Source organism: Salmo salar, chromosome 21, assembly GCF_965601325.2.
Source record: "Salmo salar chromosome 21, fSalSal1, whole genome shotgun sequence".
Taxonomy (NCBI): domain Eukaryota; kingdom Metazoa; phylum Chordata; class Actinopteri; order Salmoniformes; family Salmonidae; genus Salmo; species Salmo salar.
The window spans coordinates 15,266,042-15,281,068 of record NC_138311.1 but is presented as its reverse complement, the minus strand read 5'-3'; the positions used below and the strand labels follow the sequence as shown (position 1 = coordinate 15,281,068).

General features: G+C 43.5%; 1 protein-coding gene across 4 annotated transcripts in view; it reads left to right on the top strand.

The window, feature by feature from the left end:
- The first annotated feature begins 1,246 nt into the window (after nucleotides 1-1,246).
- The window catches only part of LOC106581817 (activin receptor type-1), a 34,520-nt gene continuing 20,739 nt past the window's right edge, over nucleotides 1,247-15,027 (top strand). Inside the window, exon 1 of one of the 4 annotated variants that reach the window (XM_014164193.3) lies at nucleotides 1,247-1,392. The gene's annotated coding sequence lies outside the window, so the exon portion shown is untranslated. Of the gene's footprint in view, nucleotides 1,641-5,891; nucleotides 5,967-15,027 lie in introns of those variants that run through there. The other 3 variants (XM_014164192.3, XM_014164191.3, XM_014164194.3) reach the window with 3 other exon arrangements.

Sequence of the window (15,027 nt, the reverse complement as noted above, 5' to 3'; positions counted from 1 at the left end):
TTCCAGATTGACTGACCTTCATGTTTTAAAATAATGACGGACTGTCATTTCTCTTTGCTTATTTGAGCTGTTCTTGCCATAATATGGACTTGGTATTTTAGCAAATAGGGCTATCTTCTGTATACCACCCCTACCTTGTCACAACACAACTGATCGGCTCAAACACATTAAGAAGGAAAGAAATTCAACAAATTAACTTTTATCAAGGCACACTTGTTAACTGAAATGCATTCCAGGTGACTACCTCATGAAGCTGGTTGAGAGAATGCCAAAAGTGTGCAAAGCTGTCATTAAGGCAAAGGGTGGCTACTTTGAATAATCTCAAATATAAAATATATTTTGATTTGTTTAACACTTTACTACATGATTCGATATGTGTTATTTCAGAGTTTTGATGTCTTCACTATTATTCTACAATGTAGAAAATAGTAAAAATAAAGAAAAACCCTGGAATGAGTAGTATGTAGATATATGACTGGTATGTAGATATATATATATATTCTTTATTTAACTAAGCAAGTCAGTTAAAAACAATTTCTTATTTTCAATGATGGCCTAGGAACAGTGGGTTAACTGCCTTGTTCAGAGGCAGAACGACAGATGTTCACCTTGTCAGCTCGGGGATTCAACCTTTCAGTTGCTAGTCCAACGCTCTAACCACTAGGCTACCTAACGCACCCGCCATATATGTATATTATTTTATTTTTTATTGAAATATGATTATATATTTTTATATATATATATAAAATAATAATAATAATATTTCAATAACAAAAATATATATATATATATTTTATCTTCTTTATTTTTTGAAGACTTTCTAATTATACCTATATTACACCTAGTCTTATGTTAGGCAAATTCCCCATGAATGGGCTTGCAATTTTAGCTTCGTACGAGCCATCCTGATCTTGCCAGCTCACATTGTTTCGCTAAACTCGCGAGATCAGGATGGTTCGTATGAGGCGATTGCAATGCAGCAGATGAAAATACATATTTATCTCCTCCCTTCTCTGACCTTATACGATTTGATAGGTGTAAGGTTTTATATATAAAATGGCTCCTTGTATTGTCTAAAGTAGCCTATTCAGGGATTTTTTTCTTGAATGTAAGTCTCATGGATGAGAATTTGTTGAACATAGGCTATAATGTTTTCCTTACATGCATGTTTTGCAATACAGATATGAGATTACTGAAAATGAATACATTTCAAATTGAAATATCATAGGTGACCGCCTACCTAGGTGGCTGGTGTGGGAATATGCGCAGAGGAAATGATGTTGTAATGGTCCTCTAATTACAGCGAGTTGCATGGCTACTTCCTCCTAGGAATTGTCGTAGCGTAGCTCCACTCCATAAGAATATCGAGTGAGGAACACCAAAGGTTATATGGTACGCTGGCCAAGTTACTGACCGCAACTTTGTATTACTTTGGATTATGAACGTTTTTTAAATTGTAACATTGTATCAAAGTCGAAGGGCAATGTCGGCTGAAACTGGAATCTTGCTTTTGAAGGAATCAAAACAAATAGGCTATTTTCGGTGAATTTTCGGGAGATGGCAGACTAGCCTGACTTGTGCTTTTAGCACATTCGGTTACGTCTGTGTCCTCGACGCACTTAGTAAGTTTTACATGTAAGGTAAGTTATTTGTTTTTATATTTGTATATTTTATTTGGAATATGTAGCTACCTGTAGAGAGTCTTAGGCGTAGCCTATTCTTTGGATTTGCGCGGATCCTAAATAGTACAAACGTAACCTGTAGCCTAGCTACAGCCTCCGTTTTCCCGATGGGAAAGTCAGTGGATGGCACTTTCAACTCTCTCTCACAAACTTTAGGTCAACCAGAAAATGTTAATTTATCTCTTTGAAATACCAGGCCTATAAACTATCCTTAGGCCACCTTGTTTTTTCAATCTGGAAAAAAAAAAAAAGGTTCTGAAGGATAGCATTTTTGTTATTTTCTTCCAATAGATGGGAATGCCATAATGCCCTAATAACCCAAACTCCCCTTATTAACTATGCAGAAATCGCTTCGCCAATTCCTGGCTACAAAAATTATAATAGTAAGCATAATTTCACTTTATGTCACAAAACAAGCAAGTATAGTGTAGAAATATATTTTCCATAACTAAAAAATATTGTGTTTGAAGCTGGTGTACAAAACGGAAAGTAAAAGACCAAATACGAAACTTAAGAACGGGAAGCATAGAACATATCTACCGCTTGTTAGAGTTGCTTTCAATGAGAATGACAGATCTATAACTCTTATTCCTATGTGAAGTTGGTTGGGGCGCCCAAAAAGTTACATATTGCAGCTTTTAACCGAATTAAATAATGTAATGGCAAGATCTAGATAGTAGGCTACATCTGGATTTGTTTACTGCAGGCAATCAGCAGCAGAAACAGTATCAAAGCGTATTCCCCACCCCCGTTTCAGTAAAAGGCTGAGGGATGGGGTTGGAGTAATGTAACCAATCTCAAATGTATAGACAGCTATGGATGCAAGGACTGACCATCCACGATATCAACATTACAGTTTTAACCATGTTTTGGGGCTACATAGAGTTTGTTTACATTTAGTTGTTTACAAACATGGGAGTCAAACAAGTTTCTATCTTGAGTTCTTAAGGTGTAGGGCAATTGAACTCAGCTCATGAGACAAGTTTTATTCTTCAAGAATCAATGGGTGCATATCATTAATTTATTATACCAAAAATGGATGTAGCAATTGCTGCTGCAACTTTATGCTCGGGGGTTAGTCATTTGTAGGTGCAAAATGACATCCAGTTTTCATGTTGTTAGTGCACCTTTGTCATGTAGACTTTGTTAGGAGCACCACTCCTTGATTGTGTGCCTCCATCAACCCCATGCTGGGCAATAAGCATCACAATGGTCCTGTAGCCAGAGAGGGGGAAGACACTATACCTACTTCCCGACATTGGGGAAAATTGGTATTTATCCCAGATTTTACCAGGTACATTGACTGAGAACACCCACCTTCTCATTTACATCAATGACCTGGGGAATAGTTACAGGGGGGGATGAATGAGCCAATTGGAAGCTGCGGATGATTAGGTGGCCATGATGGTATGAGGGCCAGATTGGGAATTTAGCCAGGACACCGGGGTTAACAACCATACTCTTAAGATAAGTACCTTGGGATCTTTAGTGACCACAGAGAGTCGGGTCACCTGTTTTAACGTCCCATCCGAAAGGCGATCCCGTTCGAAAAACGTTGATTGCTACCTGATAGTTCACGGTTCACTTCTTTGTGTGCTTTAATTTAAAAGACGACCGTAGAAGAGCATGCACAGACAACACACTGTCTAAGGACTTTTGGCCTCACTTGGGCTACATTACATAATATTAACACTTCTGGTGCATCATATTGCTATGCATGTCCCTTCTACATAACACATACAAGTCATTGGTATCACCATTTAGAGGGCCTGCTCTTTTTCAATAAACTGCTCAAAGCGGTTATATGCTCACATTGTCAGTTATTGGCTGTGAATGTCAATCACTTGTCCCTTAGTCGCTTTAATGGATTCTAGTTGATGAAACAAATCATCTCCTTACATCCCATTGGCATCAGTGTCTCTCCAGTGTGTCATAAAGAATCCAAGGTTAGCCTCCATTCTCAAATGAGTCAAGAGTTCATGATGATGTTGTGTAAATGCTCAGCTGTCTAAGGTGACTAAGTTACCGTGGCGACTGTGTGAGATCATTGGGATTGGGTTAGGGTTAGGGGCAGGCATGTCGAGGCAGGCATGGGTTAGGGTTAGGGTTAGGGGCAGGCATGCCTCGACAGGCATTCGATGTTCCATAAGCCGCCTCCAATGTCGTTTTAGAGAATTTGGCAGTACATCCGACCACCCTCAGAACCGCAGACCACGTGTAACCACGCTAGCCCAGGACCTCCACATCTGGCTTTTTCACCTGCGGGATCGTCTGAGGGGAAGGGGGAGCGGGGTGCTGAGGAGTATTTCTGCATGTAATAAAGCCCTTTTGTGAGGGGGAAAAACTCATTCTGATTGGCTGGGCCTGGCTCCCCAGTGGGTGGGCCTATGCCCTCCCAGGCCCACCCATGGCTGCGACCCTGCCCAGTCATGTGAAATCCATAGATTAGGGCCTAGTGAACTTATTTCAATTGACTGATTTCCTTATATGAACTGTAACTCAGCAAAATCTTTGACATTTTTGCATGTTGAGTTTTATATATTTTGTCAGTATAATTGATAGAATTTGCTTTGATGAAAGTTCAGAATAGCAGAGCTGTGCTGGATGTTTGTACCTACTAATGGAGCTGTGTGAGTGAGTGGTTAGTGATCTGGAGAGTGTCTCGCTAGTTTAGCTGATTCCTTGCCTCTTCACTGAGGTCATGCTACCTTTGTGGGCGCCTGGTGAGCTCAGTGACTCGTGTCCTGGAGTCTGCTGATAAGCGGGCAGATAGCGGGACGTCAGTCTGGACGGAGACATGGGTCAGACCCAAGGGGCACTCTGGGCTCCTGCTCTATTCAACTGAGGTGAAGGGTCTGACTTGATCTTGCCTGCTCACCCATAACGTCCTGATTAGCGCTCTTTCTCCAGTGTCCTTCCTGACAATGTAATCATTGTGCTTTGGGCCCAATGACACTGTGGTGAATGTTGGGAAAATCTCTGGTACGCTGCTCAGAAATGTAGCACTCCTTTTTTTTTTTCATGAAGATGTTCATTTAAAGTAGTCACAGTTAACGAATCCGTTTAAAGCATTGGAACAGGTTTATTAAAGCTCTTTTGATGGTGGAACAAAACGTATTGTTGTAGCGATATTGTGCCAATGTGATTCTGGACATTGCCATGTTTCTCTTATTACAGCTCCATTATGATTTTTTTTTTTGAACTTTTTATTTAAATTTTAATTGTGGACGATTACCTACTAGATCAGGGTTTCACAAACTTGGTCCTGGGGCCCCCCTTGGGTGCACGTTTTGGTTTCATCAAGCTTTGATGATTTTAATTGGCTGTGTAGTGCTAGGGCAAAAACCAAAACGTGGACCGAGGTTGGGGAAACCCTGTACTAGATGATAGTAGATTACACTGTGAATCTCTAGATGCTGTTTGAGTCATGCTGGGCTGTTATGCCTGAGTACAACCAGCAGTGTTCTATTTTCTGATCAACGCCATTTCAACACCAAGTGTTCATGTCGGGTTAGTGGGTTCAACATAACTCGTTTCTGACCCAACATGCTGTTTTAAACCGATTTTTCTAATTCTCTCCCATAATCATTACTTCCACATTACATGATATCCACTTTCTATCGGAGCAGATGTGCTGGCCTTTCCTCCCCAGATCCATTCTGCAGCTGCTCTTTCAGAGCACCGTAAAGTGCATCATTTGCCCACAGAGGCCTGAACAGTTCAGAAAACAGAGACGAAAGCGAGAGAAGGGGAAACAGTCCTCCGACAGCAATCATTTCTCTGTACACAGTCATTTGGCTGTCAGAAACAGCAGGCAGTATAGGCTGGAACATTATGAGAGCAAAGCAGAGAGCGAAGAGCTTGCCTTGCTCTGTGTGAGAGAGAGAGAGAGAGAGAGAGAGAGAGAGCCATGACTGGCCTGCGGGAGGGTAAGGTTACACACACTGTCATTAACAACAGACTGCGCCGTCCACAGAGACACAGAGCTTCAAGTCTGAGCAGGAGTCTGGGGCTGGCTCAGGCGCAGTGGTGTAGGTAGATCCGTCTCAAATCAGCCTGGGAGGGTAAGAGAAGAGGTGTGTGGAACTGTGTGTGTGGTTGGTTGCATCCCTGTGTGTATGAATGTGCTTGTGTGGGAGGGAGGGAGGGACGGAGAGAGAGAGTGGGGTGGGGGGGGGGGCAGGACTTGGCAGAGACTCCAGCAAAGGAGCAGCAATCTCTTTAAGGACCCATCAGCTGCGAGGCTGGCGCTGCTGACCATGTGTGCCCAGCGCTGACATGCGAGTAAGTTGTGCTTTTAATTTTCTATTTGGATTAGCAGTAGACCTGACAGTTGTGGAGGCGGTGGGGCTGCAGAGGAACACAGCATATTGGTCGCTTGGCCTGTTTCACCATGGTGTCCACTGCTTTTTAGGACGTGGCCTCTCTGTCTGCATGTTATTTTTAGTCGAAATCCTTGAGCCTTTAATAATCATAAGCCTTGTGCAGCCGAAACATATTAGGATGAGTGTAACCTAGTCGTCTGGGGCCTGGCGGGCTCTGTAGCCTCGGCTCAGTGCGAGACAGGAAGTCAGACAGAGAATGACTGTGCCCCAGCCAGACTTTGGTCCTACTTCTGTGTGTGTCTGCTCCTGCTGCCTGGTGCCTCTCCTTTGGTGGCCCTCCAGTGGGTTATTGATTTCTGTTTCTATTCTCTGTGCAAATGTGGGTGAAAAGCAAATGGAGACGGGAGTCTGCCGTCTGCGCAGACTAGAGCAGACACAGATCCGCAGTGTTCCTGGCTCCTCGCTCTCCCATTACCCCGAGACTGCACTGGAGACAGTCTGCAATACACATTTTATGAGCGCTTCACTCGCTTCAGTGCCTTAATTGCTCAGCTGTTATGGGGGGGGGGGGGGGGGGAAGTTATGGCTCTGTTTGGTTTCTCTGCCCCTCCTTGCTCCCCATTCCTGGGCTTTGGAGTGGATGTCGAATACTAATAGAATTAAAGCTGCAATATGTTTTCTTGGGGGGGGTGGTGATCCAACCAAATTTACATTGATCTGTCATTCTCATTGAAAGCAAGTCTTAAGAAGCGGTAGATCTGTTCTATGTGCACTATTTCTATGCTTCCCGTACTTAACGTTTTATTTTTGTGTTTTGTACACCAGCTGAAAATACAATAACCTTGGTTATGGAAAATATATTTCAGTGGTTTAGATGGTACAATGATTCTCTATACATGCTTGTTTTGTCATAAACTGAAATTAGGTGAACTATTAGAATTTTACAACCAGAATATGCAAAAATCGCTCTGCCATTGTGTGCCTTTTTTTTAAAGGATTGTAATTGCAGGTTCAATTCCCTAACATGCTGTCGCAAGCTGGTTTGTCCTGGGAGATGAACATTGGGTTGTTATTTGACATGCATATTGTCCTCATTTTAGCTGCTTCTTTGTTGAAGTTTGACCTCGGAGTCTAGGGTGTCCACCCACTCTACCCGGAGGGGGTGAGAATGCGCATTGGTGATGAAATGTCAGTTCCTTATGTTAAACATTTTACTAAGACAAATATGATTATTCATGTTCTAAATAGTTAAGTGGGGTATTTTCTCTAACATTTCATTAACAGTATAAGACGTCCGATAATAAGCACCGAGCTCTGTTGACAGAACGGTGCAGCTTTCTCGCAGCAACCCTTTTTGAAGACTTTTGTGGTGGTCGTCTTCAAAGTTGTTTCTGAGGGTCGCAAAAAGCTGAATTAGCAAGACACGAGCTGAGTTAAACATAAAAGGCTTTGAAAATACAAAGCTAGTGGTGTATGCTCAGTGCTTTGTTGACATTTTCACAGAGATACGCTTGTTTTAGTGAGATATTTTTTTGTAAAAGAACAGGAATTTCGCATTAATATGAAAAGTGTATTCTAAAATATGAAAATATTACGTCGCGTCTCAAAATCAATATTGTTTTATGTCCTGTGGATTACAGAAGAAAGATAATGGGGAAAGTGAGCAGGTCAGGCAATGTTACCTCTAAACTGCGAGCGGTAGCCCCGAGCCTACCGAGCCAACGGACTGAACTTCACTCAACTGTCTAGCTTTCCCTGTTAACACTATCAACGGTTCCCTTTTACCGTGGTAAATGTGCTCGAATCAACTCCATATTAGCCACTTTCAATGCAACATATGGAAACCAAACGAACTATGCAAGAGATTCAGTTGTAGGCAGAAGACCGGAGTAGGATTCTATTACACTGACTCCCACGACACAGACCGGTGCGGCAGAACCAATCAGAGCTGTAGTAGGTCTATATGCAAATTGACCGTTGCCATATGTGCATCTGTGCTATTTACTTAGATCCGACTGTGTTTACAGCTGTGGTTGTGAGCAGATGAGCTCATTTTCAGATCAAAGCGAGAGCTACATGTAGCCATCTGTGTACATTTGTGTTATATATCCTTTGCAAGTTAGTGAGTTGTTATAGATCATTTGTAGTCAGCAATAGGGGAGGGATTGCTTCCTACAATAGCACAAAATGTACTTTTGAAAAGAGTCAGCTAAAGAGCTTTTTATATGTCTTAAAGGGGCAGTGTTGTATTTTGAGACGGGCTTGAGTAAACTAAGTAGCCAATAGGCAGAGGGTAGGATCATTTGTCTGATTCTCTGTAATAATGGTATGGGAATAATAATGCATTTTATTTTGTAAAGTGGTTTCTTGCATCAAACAACACAACACTGTTTTCAGTCACCTCCTTGTCTGAAGGACAAGTGATAAAGAGCATAATGTCAAGCCCTGCATGGTTCTTTCAAAAGCCTCATGGGATGTAGGCCTACATTGAACACCACACATTGGCTGACCCTATAGGGTGAATGCTAGTACAGCTATTTCCATGTTAAAATGTTATGGGATGCATTTTCTCCATTGTTTTTGATGGTAGGCCACTCTGATAGGTCTACATTATGATAAAATGGCCACAGTAGCCTACTTGGCCACTGTTATAACTTAGAGGGTACGGCCTCGGTGTTCACAGTAAACGTGCGTTGGAAGTTGTACAGAATTTTCACAACGTTAAATTTTTGTGCTCAGCAGACCTGAACATTTTCTCAGTGCTCAGCCTAAATGACACGACGCTGTGCGATTTTTGGACCACTTTTTTTTTCTCCCTCTGGCTTCCACTGATTTAGTCAGCCTAATTTTGGTCATCCTACAAGGGTAAAAACTCTAACTTTTGAACGGATTATGATAGAGACATTGTAAATATGCGTTTTTGATTGGATACCCTACGGAGTCATACAAAATTGTGTTCCTCTGCTATCTCTACTCTGACGATTAATCCACCGTTTAAAAAGGGAAACCTAGTTAGTTTTTAGTTGTCTTTAACCTCTCCTGGTTTGTTTTTCAAGCATCCACGTGGGTTTGTAACTACCTGATATCCAATAAGGAGGGGATTTGCAGCGCGTGGAGCATCTCAAATAGAACCGAGTTCTATTTTAGTTCTTGGCTACGCAGACACTCGTTTACGCGTGCGAGCGGTGGGGGTGTCATGATTAACGTGTACAGCGTACATTTGTTTTGCGACGCTCCCTCGCAACGTGGCCGGCGTGTAATTGAGCAGTGGCCTCGGTTCGGTCCCTTGATATGTTTGTTTGTACCTTTTTTCCCCATTTAGTTTCATTAAGGATTCCTTCATTTAGATGACTTAAGGATTCCCTTATTTAAGTAAAGTCTGTGTTTTGGAAAGTTTTAAATGAGCAGTGTTGGAGGAAGGCCTATACGTACGATTTTGTGTGTTCTATCCTACTACCTACAGTATGTAACGAGCCGGTGGTAGAAGATAAAACCAAGGATGCCATTTTTGGCATGGTGTGTAAATACTCAAAGTATCAGATTACATGAGTTTGAGAGAACCCTAGCCTCTCCTCTACAAACAAATGTTTCCTGGATTTACGTCTCAAGACTAGCATTAGTTACACTCACTAATATCAAACGTGTGTTTGACGTGCTGTTCTGCAGTTCAACTTGGACATCCTTGTCTATTGTGTGATTCTGTTATTTATTGTACCTCCGTGGCTTTGTGAGGAAGCTAGTTTTAAACCTCTGATGAAGGCCGAACACTAAATATTTTAGAAAGTAAATAGACCGCAAATCTGTCACTCTGACCTGTCATGACATTATGTTCCCAAATGATTAAAACCCCATAACCAAGACAAGATAACAGGGATCTGGAGTGCCACCATTTTACTTGCATATGTACCGAAATATTTAGCAGTATGACCTGGAATTTCAATTTAGGAGCACTAGGGCGCCTAGAAAAATGAAGGATTCTAGTTTTATTAGCAAAAATATTTTTCTTTGTGCTCCTACATTTTTGTGTGCACCTACTTTTTTTCAACTTAGGCTCGCACATGACCCTTGTAGAAGAAAAGGGTCAGCGTAGCCATAGAGCCCTGGATAATGCTATTGAACAGTGCCGCTTTAAGATCACTGAGAGAGGAGATCCACCAGATCACCTATAATATCCTGTCACCTATCCTCTGTAATTGAAGGAGCAATTCACTATCAGGAATACCAGGTCATAAAGCTTCCATTGACAGGAGGGTGTGACTGTGATGGTCCAGCTGCAGTAGTGCTGTGTGGGACTCAGCCAGCGTGGGAAGACTCAGACTGACTGGGGGGGGACTGGTCTTGTTAAACCCACTCTCAACGGCGAAGCTCACTTTCTGCCACAGGACATAAAATCAATAGAAACATATTGAAATTCCCTCTGCTTGGTGATGTCGCCAACGGTTCTTCTTGGTGCTTCCATACTGTTATTTTAGAGTCTTTAATAAGAGGTTTCGCCTCTCCAATCCCACACTTGATCTTTGTCCGGGAGCCCAATGTGACCAATCAGGTCTGACAGTGGAGAAGAGGTGGTACAAATCAAGGTGCTATTGGAGGGCCCTGATGCTGCAGCACACTGATCTTTGTCGGAGGGAGAATGTTTGTCCATTCCACTTTCTGCAAACATTGCAAAAGGTCATAAAGACGGTGTTTGAATTGGCCATGGCAAGTGTTGTGATGGTGGTCCTACAATGAACTCTGCAGTGCCATGGTGACTTTTTGTCTTGAATGTCTTCTCAAAGCTATAAACTTGGTTCTTGAGTAATTACCCTTGATTCGTCTCTGTAGCACAGAGCACTTTATTTAATTGTTCTGGAATTCTCGTTGCTTGGGGTTTTAGAACGTTTTAGAGCTTCTGTGGTGGTGCAGTCGTTAATTGTTTTCTTTCTTGTCCTCGCGTCTCACCTGTGCAAAGTGTTAGAGGTTGAGGCTGAAGATCTTGTGCTGCGTTCGATGGAATCAAAACACTTGCTTTGCTGTAGCAATGTGTTTCCCCATCTCCTCACTCCCAATGTTATGTCAAAGTGAACAAGGTTGTCTGACCACATCAGTAGTCCCTGCCAACACCATCCCAGGGTGTCATGAGTTGTCCGATTCAATCAAAACATTTTTTAACCTTTATTTAACTAGGCAAGTCAGTTAAGAACATTCTTATTTACAATGACGGCCTAGGAACAGTGGGTTAACTGCCTTGTTCAGGGGCAGAACGACAGATTTTTACCTTGTCAGCTCTTGCAACCTTTCGGTTACTAGTCCAACGTTCTAACCACTAGGCTACCTGCCGCCTCATTTTACTTAGTAACGAGTAGGTCATCTGAGACAAAATGGTCATTTAAGGCTGACAGTTTTCAGGAGGGTCTCTCTGGGCATTGTCCAAGCCAGAATGATGGGAAAAATAGTACTGCTGAAAGAAAATACATCTTTTGTCTCTTATTTCAAATGATCTAGTACATGGGCCCCTGTGTGTGTGTGTGTGTGTCAGAAATGACCCTTTCTTGCACCATATCCTGGAACCAAACCTGCTGCGCTCGCTCGCCTCTTACCAGGACCGGAGTGTCAGTATTGTGATTTTACAAGAAAAGGGCCATTTTGCATTCGATTACATTCCTTACATTGTGAGAGAGTCGGCCGCTGAGTTGAAGTCCTAAAGAGAGAAAGGAAAGATACCTCCGGCAGGGCCAGAATGAACTGAATGGGGCACTGTAGGGTCCTGGGGGCCACGGAGGGCTGCCTGGGGGCTTTTCACTTTCTGTTTTAATCTCCCATTTGATGAGGCCCCTGGCAAGGGTGGAGCAGGACTTCCATAGGTTAATGAGTTTTTCAGATTTAGTGTGATTATGGCAACCCCCCCAGTTGTTAGCTGTCTAGCACGCTGTAATTAACTATCATGGCAGAGATGTTTTCAGTCCCGGAATTATTTTGACTGTTTGCTCTGTAAAAGCTAATCTGTAAATGTTGTCTTTTGTTTTTGTTGTAGGAGGACACGTTCTTGAAGTGTGATGTCCCTAAATGTACAAAATGTGGTGTAAATGCGTTATAAAAAAAGTAAAAAAAATTGCTAGCTGAATGCTAAAAGAAAAAAATGTTGATTAGTCATTGGATGAGTTGAACAGCAGCGCCTGGGTGCGACAGAAGTTCTCCTTGCGCTTGATTTTAAGCACTACACTTCCAGTTAACAGGAGCATTTCTCTGCTGTTCAATTGGAAGCAAGGACATTTTCTTCCCTGCTCCTAGTACACTAATAATAAACAAATCTAAAAACATCCTGTGTTTGTTGAAGTTGCAACATTTTCAATTTGAATGGGCAATTGTTTTGTGTTTTGTATGGCATTCTGCATGTCACAACCAGTCATGGGCTGCAGTCTGTTGTGCAGTTACGAGAGACGCCTTTTCCCCAAATAACCTTTTGTATTTGTCGTAGCTGCACCTGTCTAACCAAGTCTATTTTTGGCTCTCTCTCTTTGAGAGTTTCAAGACAGGTCTTGTAAACAACCAAATAAACACTGCAATCCTATGTCAGCTTGACTTTGTTCATTCGGATTCACTTGGCAGTTTGGCTGCAAGCAGAGACTGCCCCTCTGAATGAGGTGGCGAGTGTTTTTTGACTCGATATGCTGTGCTAGTCTGCTGTGTGAATGCCAGGTGAGCTTGCAGAGGGCTAATTCGCCCTCGGCGCTGTCTGTGTCACACCCACGCTCACCTCGGAGCGGGCCGTCTCCATCTCTCTGGTGTCGCACTCCTTGCTGAGTGGGACGGGGACATGTGATGAGAGGCATGGGCTCCGGAGCAGGCCAGACTTGGTCAGCTATGCCCAGCTCTCCCTCCCTGCGGCTCCCCTGGCGCTCGGGCTATTTGTGCCATGGTAACTATGCCAGCACCAGCTTAGACACAGATTCTACCTCCTGTCTCCCAGCTCGGCAGCCCGATGACTCAGCAGCTCCTGCTAGGGCTCCCAGGCCCAAGCAGCGTCACACACACACACACACACACACACACACACACTGGGTCTGGGAGGACCACACATCTCACATCAGACAGAATACAAGGTTCTACACTGCATCGCACCAATCGTTACCTGAGCACGACCTAAGCATATCGCAACCAAACATGATTGAATCATCACGGTTGTGTGAAAGAGGAAGAATCCTCCAAATATCTGGTGAATCAAGTGCAAGTGACTCAACAGTAAACACTGAAATGTTCATTTGATGCAAATGTGAGCTTTTGAAGGAGCAGGGACTTTGAATCGTTTCAGGATCGTTTTAGAGAGAGGAGGACTGCATGAAACCTGACTCTTTTTCAAACTGCCTCAACCACAACTTGGCCACATTTTTGTTTGGTCCCACTTGGTCCTCGGACAACATTTCAGCAAAGCCTTTCCACTGCCAACACCACGCCTTCCAATCCTCTGCTTATGTACTTTAGTGGCCGATCGGTATTTGATCTCCCTCTTATGTTTTTATCCTTCCCTTGGCTGACTGTATTACAGTGATACTAGCCCAAGATACACAGAAAATGGCAACCAACGAGAACTGCCTGACCTCCCTCCCTGAGACTTTGGGTTGTTGAAGGGGTGGAGCGGCACACTCCCTGTCAGGATGTCAGCTCTGTGAACTCACTGCAGCCAGGGGACTGCCAGAGAATTCAATATGCAGGGACAGAGGGAGCATAATCACAGCCCAGCACAGGCACACAACTCTGGGAAAAACCTACCGCTCTCTATGCTCCGCGCAACGTGTTCTGCAGATGCTGCTGGCCTTGTTTCTCTCTCTCTCTCTCTCTCTGAGGATCTACTCTGAGGTCTCCAATATCAGGAGGAGCACATGTTAATCCCTCAACACAAATACTGCATCAGATCAGTCTGCCTTGCACGACCCGGTTTGTTATTCAGCACAGGCATTGCTGCTCGCTGTCCTCGCAAGATGGCGATATGGTTTTGCCTTTTTGATATGCTGCAAAAGTTAGGCTATCCTCAAACAAAAAGAACGTGGTCGCATTCTCGTCTTTGTATGAAGGCAGACTGGCAGTGATTTTTCTGACATTTTGTTGTTGTTAAAGGCTAGTGATTTGAGCAGATGAAGTGGCTGAGGTTCACTGGGCAGATAATTGAGGTGATATATTGATCTGTCAGGGATGGATATTAGGTGCCTGGAGGACAGCATCCTTTATCAGGGTGTTTAGATCTGTGTCATGCTATGCATTCCTATATGCTGCTGCACTGTGTTTGTTCTCACCTTAACTAGGGTTGTAGAATTCTATTAACTTTCTCCAAAATTCCCGCAATCAGGAGGGAATATGCACAACATCAGAATCCTCCAACCAGGATTTTTTGGAAAACCTGGGAATTTTGGAAACATGACCGTAATTTAGCGACCTTAACCAAACCCTAACCAAACTACACTGTCCACCTTAACCGACCTACCCCCTTATTATCCTCCCTTACCAGTCTGTGCCCTGTCTTTGTTTTTTTTGTGCGGCCCCCTATCCATCTGCCACCCTCCATTCCTCCTCAGTGCCCTCCCTCTGTCCCCCTGCCCTCTCGTTGCCCCCTGGCCATACATGTGCCCCCTGGGTGCCCCCCTCGGTCCTCCTGACCCCTCCCTGCTCTGCACAGAGCCCCTGATTATCTCTCAGTGACAGCCTCTGTTTTGTGCTCTGATTAAAGGAGCAGCATGTGGTCTGTGTGAGCAGGGCTATGCAGGCGGCGTTGGGGTAATGCTAACATTTATGTCTGGGAGAGGGCACAAAGGCTTTGGGAATACACCACTGGGATATTTATCAGTGGGCAGACACAAACACTGCCAAGATAACGATCAGCCCGGGCTTAGTATGTCGTAAACGCGCTGCATGGGGGAAAAGGTGGCGGAATTGGAGGGAGACATCCTCCCGCATCAAATATTATCGGTGTGGAATTAGTACAGGAATAGATTTGGAAAACATGCATCCTATTTTTTTATGGAGTGCGGATGTGTTGCTGTGGAGTG